This window comes from Triticum urartu, unplaced genomic scaffold (genome assembly GCF_003073215.2).
Source record: "Triticum urartu cultivar G1812 unplaced genomic scaffold, Tu2.1 TuUngrouped_contig_8673, whole genome shotgun sequence".
NCBI lineage: Eukaryota > Viridiplantae > Streptophyta > Magnoliopsida > Poales > Poaceae > Triticum > Triticum urartu.
In genome coordinates, this window is record NW_024119646.1 from 1 (window position 1) to 7,718 (window position 7,718).

General features: G+C 47.9%; 1 long non-coding RNA gene across 4 annotated transcripts; it reads right to left on the reverse strand.

Annotated features, from left to right (window-relative positions):
• Positions 1-2,642: 2,642 nt before the first annotated feature.
• LOC125531976 lies at positions 2,643-6,540 on the reverse strand. 4 transcript variants are annotated; one of them, XR_007293659.1, is made up of 4 exons: positions 5,959-6,540; positions 5,791-5,879; positions 5,370-5,585; positions 2,643-4,745 (listed from the first exon to the last, which is right to left on the reverse strand). It is a non-coding gene; the product is annotated as an uncharacterized LOC125531976 (long non-coding RNA). The 4 variants fall into 4 exon arrangements; XR_007293658.1 differs by having other exon boundaries at positions 5,795-6,540; XR_007293657.1 differs by having other exon boundaries at positions 5,401-5,585; positions 5,791-6,540.
• Positions 6,541-7,718: the final 1,178 nt, after the last annotated feature.

A 7,718-nucleotide genomic window follows, 5' to 3' on the forward strand; every position in this document is an offset into this window, starting at 1 on the left:
GAAAAGGTCCTGCCGGGATCAACAAGCCGTAGCGGCGACGCCCCCTCCCTCTCCGCCGGGGACCGTGGGTAAGTCGCGCTTCCTCTTCTTTCCCCGTCCCCAATCGTTCGCCCACTTTGGGGTATCTTCTTTCCCCCATCTGGCCATCTCCCCCGGCCGGTCCCGCCGGCGCTAGCTCCATAGATTATCTCAATTTCTTGATCAACTGATCTGACCCTCATGTGCAATTGCTCTTTTGGACCGTTCAGGAAGACGATGGCGCAGGCTGAAGAATGGACTGATTGGACAGCAGTGGCCGAGCGAGGAAGGGACTCGCTGTTCTTGGTCGAATTCGCTCCGAAGCCCGAGATGCTAACTCGGCTGCGAAACCTAGCTGGCAGAGTAATGACCGTTCGACGAACAGCTGACAGGGCGGAGGCTGTCCGGAGAGGATTCAGCTGCACGGGCTTCGTGCATTTCGTAGGGCCGGTGGGCCCCTTCATCATGACGACCGCGCACGGGTTCCAACATCTGTATCGAGCGAGGTCCGACCCCCTGACCGCAGACACGTTCAACATGTACACTGTCAGGGTGGTGTGTGATCACCAGGAAGAACAATACCAGGCTGCGGGGGTTCTCGAGGACAATCGCAAGTACGCGCCGGCAAGGCTGGTCGGGATCGACTGCTCCAAAGACATTCTGCTGTTGGCGGTGCAGAGCCAGGACCTGAAAAATCTGACGGAAGACAGCGTTTGCGACCGGCCGCATCCTGCGCTGACATTTGCTCAGGCCGAGGCCGCCAGGTTGGTGGTGCTAGGTTGTAAACCCCTACATACTATTCTTGTCCGACAACGTTTTTTCTTTTCTTTACGGAACGTTGTTTATATGGAAATTCTCTTCTCCTGCCACTACACCAAGATCACTTGTTGCCGTGTATCTTCCTCTAAGCCGAGTATAGGTACTCGGCTTAGAGGAAGATACACGGCAACAAAAGAGTTCTCGGTTTACAAAGTGGTAAGCCGAATGGCTAAAGAAAAGGCTCTTGGTTTATAGGAAATCTCCGACGTAAAATATAAAGGCATCGGCTTACGGGCCGGGGTGTCCCCGACAATAGTTTCTGCCACATGGCCGCTGTCGGCGCACTTAACGGCTAGCTTGACGACCATTGGTATAAGCCGAGTACGCTTCCCCGACACTCGGCTTATATTTCCCATTTTCCTTTTTTAAATCAAAAAACCATTCGACTCCCCGGAAAGCCGAGTGGTCGTGAAAGGACACTAGGCTTATGTCTGGGTTGTGCAAACGCCGGCCCCTTCGTCTTCAAATCACGCCGCCACCGCACTCCACTCAGAAAGCTTGCCGGCAACGCCCTCTCTTCACCTCTCCTGGCCCATTGCGTTGGCGCTGCCCTCTCCACCTAACACTTCGCCGGCACCCTTCACTCCACCGACGATCCACAGCCATCACTGCTGGTCTTCACCACCATCCTGTCACGGACAACGACGTGAGCACATCAATGTTTTTTTCGCGGCGGATTAGAATTCCTGGCAGACGAAGATGCCGTCATGTTCAAATTTCTCCCGGCATACATTTTCTGCCGGCAATCAACAGCTTCCCGGCAGATGATGGGCCAGTGGTGCCAATTATCCCAATTAATAAGGCTATTACACTCTGTACTGCATTTATTTCACATTTACATACACACCGCCCATTCAAAAGATGATGCATCCATTCAAATAAAGCAAAAGGATTTTGCAGATGCACTTCGCTATACATTATGAAGTCTGGTCATCAAACATTTTACAATGTATACAATTCATTGATTACACATGAAGACTTCCCTAATAAATAGAATCTGCAGTTTCTAGACATCCGAGCAGTCGAAAATTTAACAAACACAAAGAGTAAAGCTTGTAAGGTCTTCTGTGTGAGCTCAGGGCATATGGTTACGGCAAGGTGTCTTAAACCAGTCCTGCAGGAACCTTTTCAACTTGGACAGGAAGAGACCAAATGACAAGTATATTAGGAAACATTATCTCCATTACATTTATTACGATACTAAAAGAATCTACAGAGTGCACCGCCCCCACTTTTATAAGAAAGACGTCTACATATCAAGAGAATTTCTCAAAAATTCCCTTCAAGGCATCAAGTGAATATTTGATTTAATAAGAAACTAACAAATGTCCGCAGTTTCAAGCCTGGGCACATGAATTATCTCGTTGCCCTTCCAGGAAAGCATGACAACAGTTTCAGGTCTGGACAGATGATGATTGCCTCTGATATTAAGTTCAGTTCCCTGAAAGTGAAGACTCATCGAACTCTGTTTGCAAAAACTGCACATAAGAGAAAATAGGGACAACGATGGAGAAAAAGGAAGTGACATCCACAACCTGTATGAATTTTTGACATCAGAGGATCTTGTATTTTTGTATGAGCAGTTGAGCACACAAAGGTGAGTAGTACAGCAAACAAAATTCAAACGTTTTTCCAGCATTAACTGACAGAATTATAGAAACTAAAATGTTCAGTGTTAGGTTTAACTCAAAAGAACATACAGAACTTTTTACAAGCATATATCATGATATTCAGGTGTGAGCTTCTGAGAGAAAATACAAGGACATTTTGAAATAATGCTACTTTATATAGAGAGAAAAAAGATATAAGAGAACCATGCAAAATACCTCTCACTAATCAGATCACAAAGTAGTATCGTGATTGCTGAAGAACACAAACCAACATGCAGATTACTCCCTCTGTACCAACATAGTTGTAGCTGGGAGAAATTTCCGACAAGGTGAAAACGAAAAAAAGTACAAAAATACCCCTGATTTGAAAACGAGAGTTGTCGCTGAGAGTCGTCGTCTTCCTCCACCAGGCCGGCCACCTCCTCCTCCGCCCTCCACCTCCTCCAGCTGCTAGTCCATCCACCAGCAGGCCCCTTCGCCAGACTCTTCCCCGTCATCATTGCCCAGTTTGGTCGCCGCCGCTCTCAATTTGATCGCCACCTCCGCCGCTCCCAATTTGGTCCTCGCCACACCAGCCTGGTCCTCTCAACGCTGCCCAGCTTGGTCCTCGCCGCAAACAACACTCCAGGCAGGTACTCCTCGCCCGTACACTGGAATTTACAGCAGAATTTGAGGAATCAGTTAAACAGCGCGACAACAGCAGTAATTTACAGCAGAATTTGAGGAATCACTAGAATTTGAAAGCAAACAAATAAAAGGCGCAAGTGCACTGAAATTCAGGAGTTAACAGGTCCAGTGTGCAGGCTGCAGCTCACATTTTCCATCAGGCATCCAAATATGCCTAAACCCATGTTCCTTGTCAAATTCAGTCTAAACCCATGTTCAATGTTGAGAACCAAATGCTTCTGCATTTGGCACTGCCAATTAATCCCTCTGTTCCATTTGAACTAAAACCACGATAAAAATTATGGAACGGAGTACTTGTAGTTCCATCACTTAATTGACATGGGACCAGCATGGAGTAACAAGCAAGGCAAAAATGGTGCCAGTACATGATGATGTTACATCACTTAATGGAGTACTTGTAGTTCCATCACTTAATTGACATGAGTAGATAAGCATCATTTTGACATTACTACAGGGGCTACAACTTCAAAGGCAAGTACCAAATGACTACACTCGATCTGTATATCATTGTAAAATGCACTGATGAGTATAGGAGTAATATGCACTAAACAGTATTTATACAAAGCATGTCATTGTTCAGAAGAACAGTGGATCATTTAGTTGTACTGAAAAGATTAATTCAGTTTTAACTAAACATTATTTATACTGGAACAAGCATTGTGAGTGCTTTCAGTACACAGCAAAATGACCTTCTCCATCAGTACACAGCAAAATGAACTTCTCCATCCATGATATAAATGGTCAGTAGATTAAATGGTCAATACACTGGAACAAGCATTTTGACAAGAGTAAATGGTCAGTAACAAGCATTTTGACAAAATTTCACCACTGTGAACAGAAACAAGTTGACAAAGTAACTTGACATTAACTTGCTTTTCAGTTAACTTGATTTACTGTTAACTTGACATTAACTTGATTTACTGTTAACTTAAATGAACGCTTATTGTCAAAATGGTCAGTTAACTTGAATATGGTCAGTTAACTTGACATTAACTTGCTTTTCATTTAACTTGCTTTGAATATGGTCAGTTAGGTGCAACATGTTCAGTGTAGTCCTAAGCAACACTTGTTGACTACTCTAACTCAACAGTACTGAACTAAACATGACTACTCTAACTTAACAGTACTGAGCACTACTCACTTGCTGCACTCCAACTTATTGCAAGCAAAATAGGCCTACTCCAAGCAAATTGAGTAGTTGTTGTCAAGCTTATCCCATCTACTCCAAATCTTCAGTATTTGTAAATCAACCCATCACTGAATCTCTAAATAGAGTTTACATAGAGCATATACCGCTAACACTAATATGACAGCAGTAAATAAAATCTTTGATAGCATCCATTTACTGAACATTTGTCAGTTAACACTGATTTCTACTCCTAGAAAATGTGCTCACTAAATGGATCAAATGTGCTCCCACCAAAGATTTTCTTTGACAGCAACAAAGAACATCATGGTCATGTAGGCATTCAGGCCTCTTTGTAACAGGAACGTAGAGTTTAATGAGCCCCTGGGTACAATCCTCTCTCAGCGCCGATGATCCCAGAACCGCTTCGCCATCGCCTTTATCAGCAGCCAAGGTGTGAGTACTCATCTTCAGTTACACTTCCCCTGCTCATAAGGCCAAGCAAACATTTCATGGTTGGAACTAATGGATGGTAAGCTGACTGAAATTAGTGGAGTAGGTTGGTGATTAATTGGGCTTGAGCAACCAAATTACTCCAAATTACTCATACCACCAAGTCCTACTCCAAGAGCTTCATGTGCTAAAATACTGAAGCTTCATGTGCTATAATTTTAATTATAATTACTGCAAGCACAAGCTACAGAAAACATAAGGACCAGCAAGTTGCTGCAAGTGGGTACAATTATAAACTCACTCACAGTAACATGTTACTCCATGACATCAAGTCCTACAGTACTGCTGCTCCACTTGCTACTCCTACTTGGAAGAAAACAACAACAAGTCCTACACTAGTCCATTTTAAGCACTCCTGAACATTTTGAAAGAGATTACTCCTACTGAATTTGCTACGCTAAAACAACAGCATGTCCTGAACATTTTACTCCATTTTAAGCACTCCTGCTTGGAACAAAACAGCAGCAAGTCCTCCAAACTGAATCACTAAATCACTGAATATACTCCCACAATGTGAGTGCTACAGCAGCAACATCACATTATGTGAATTTCAGTACTACTCCAGCAGCAGCATCACATTAAGAAAGTGAACCTACTTGAGCAAAGATGACTGAACGAGTATACTACCGATGGACCGGGTGCGCGCCGGCGCCGCGTTGGGGATCCCGTTCTCCCCCCGCTTCCCTCGTCCGATGGCGGAGATGTTCGCCGTCCGATGGTGGAGTACATCAGGCAGTTCCAGGTGCTGTGATCCTTGTTATTCTGACTTGATTTCAGTATTCATTCTTCTTCTTGCCAATGCCATGGGGGACCTGATACACCATGGAAGCAGTGAATTGGTTGTGTGAAATACTGAAATGGAAATTAATCACATACTCCAACCATTGGAGTACTAACTGAAGCAAATGTTACAAGGAAAAATTATGAAGCAGATGATGATACGAGGGGGCTAATTTCAGTACTACTCCAACCATGGAGTACTTGAGCAAAGATGACTGAAAGAGTACAGAGCAGTACCTACTTGAGCAAAGATGACTGAAAGAACCTGATGACATTTACTCCATCGGGGTGTACTCAAGCGTGGGCGACTGGTACTTGAGCAGTACCTACTTGAGCAAAAAATGGAGTAATAGTGGAAGAAAGCGAACTGAATTTCAGTACAGAGCAGGACGACTGGTACTAGACCTGCAGGATGAAGCATACTCCGCTCGGTCTAGGATGAAGAACAGACCAAGGCGAACTGCTAGATCGAGAGGACCAGCTTGTTTTGGTGGCGCCGACCTCCACGCCCCCCGCCAGCCACCTGCACGGCGCACGGGGTCGGCATCTTCTTCCGCCCGGCGCTGGCGTCCAGCAGCAGCGACGTCGGCATCGGGACGCAGCTCGGCGGCGGCGACACCGAGCAAGACAGCCAAATCCAAACTAAACCTAACTGGATTACCTCGTGGTCATGCGAAATCTGGTGGAAGATAGAAGCCATCCTTCATCACCCGAACAGATCCTTCCGCTGAAACGCTTGAGCAACTCGAGCCTGGCGGAGAGCGCGTGGAGGAGGCTTGGCTGCTTGGGCGCTGCTGGAGGTCCGGCCAATGGTGGTCGGGGCGGCGGAGGGTGCTCGGCGGCATGGTCCGGGAGGGAGTGGCAGTGGGTGTGGCGGACGGTGGTTGGCGGCGTGGTCGGGAAGGAAGCTGGCACTGGGGTGTGGCGGAGGGTGGGCGGCGGCAGCGGAGTGTGCGGGAGGAGGCTAGGTCGATTTGGGGATTTCGGTCTGAGTTGGAGTTTTTTTTTTTTTTTGAAGGAACACATAGCCTCATACTCCCGGGCGGACTGCCCCGCATTGTTCGGTCGCGAAATTTTTATCCAGACGGGCGCCTCAAACGGGTCTCAAACATTTGGGCTGACCGGCACTCCTCATATCCATCCAGCTTAAATATGAGATGGATATGGATCACCCGGACACGCCCACCACATCGGACCCGGCCTAAGCTGGCCCACCCGACCCCACATTTTCTCCCCACTTGCTCGCCGGACCAAACCCTAGCCGCTTCACTCCACTCCCCTCCGTCACCCAACCTCGTCTGCGCCGTCCAGCAGTCTCCGGCATGGCGGGCAGTTGATCCAAGTCCTTCACCTCCAAATCCGCCGACCCCGATCTTATTCCATGCAGCTCCGAAGAGGAGATGGTCGCCTGGCTTGCGCTTTGCCGCTCCCGGGAGGAGGCCCGTGCACAGCAGCGCTCGGACTCCTTCCGTCGAGAATCCATTGCGTCCGCCCAAATGACGCATGGATCCGGCGCTAAGGCAGCTGTCGCTGCCTCACCAGAGGCAGTGCGGTCCGTCTGGCGTCTGAACGCGGTGGCAGATGCGCAATCCCTCCGTTGACGCGCCGAGGCCATGGACGCACCGTGGGCGTTGTCCGACGCAAACACGCCGCACGCAGCAATGGGCGTGGGACGCGGCGGTGGATGTCGGCGAGGCAGAGTCGTATTCTCCGGCGCCCCGTACGGTGCACCAATATGTCACCGGCTCGTCCCAGGACGGATCCATCATCGATTTGACGTCCATCGACACTCAACGGGTTCTAGGCTCCGACGAGGAAGAGTAGGGCATGGAAGACGGCGACACCTTAAGTCCCGTGAGCCGGCTCGTGTCTCATGCCCTACTCTACCTTGCAGGCAACCGGACCAACACTCTGAAGGACACAACCGGCCGCCGGACATGGCCACGACGGAGCTGGACAAGCGAAGCATAAATGGACGAAGCTCCGCTCAAAGATCGCTACGTTGCAAGTAATAATATGGATTTGAGGTTTATAATTTGAGGTATCCGAATATAGAATGCATTTTTTGAGGCATGACCGGTCACTGTCCACGAACACGCCCGGATACATCGTCAGCAACAACATTTTTTACAGAGTATGGACCTGCCCAAGCCAAATCTCACATA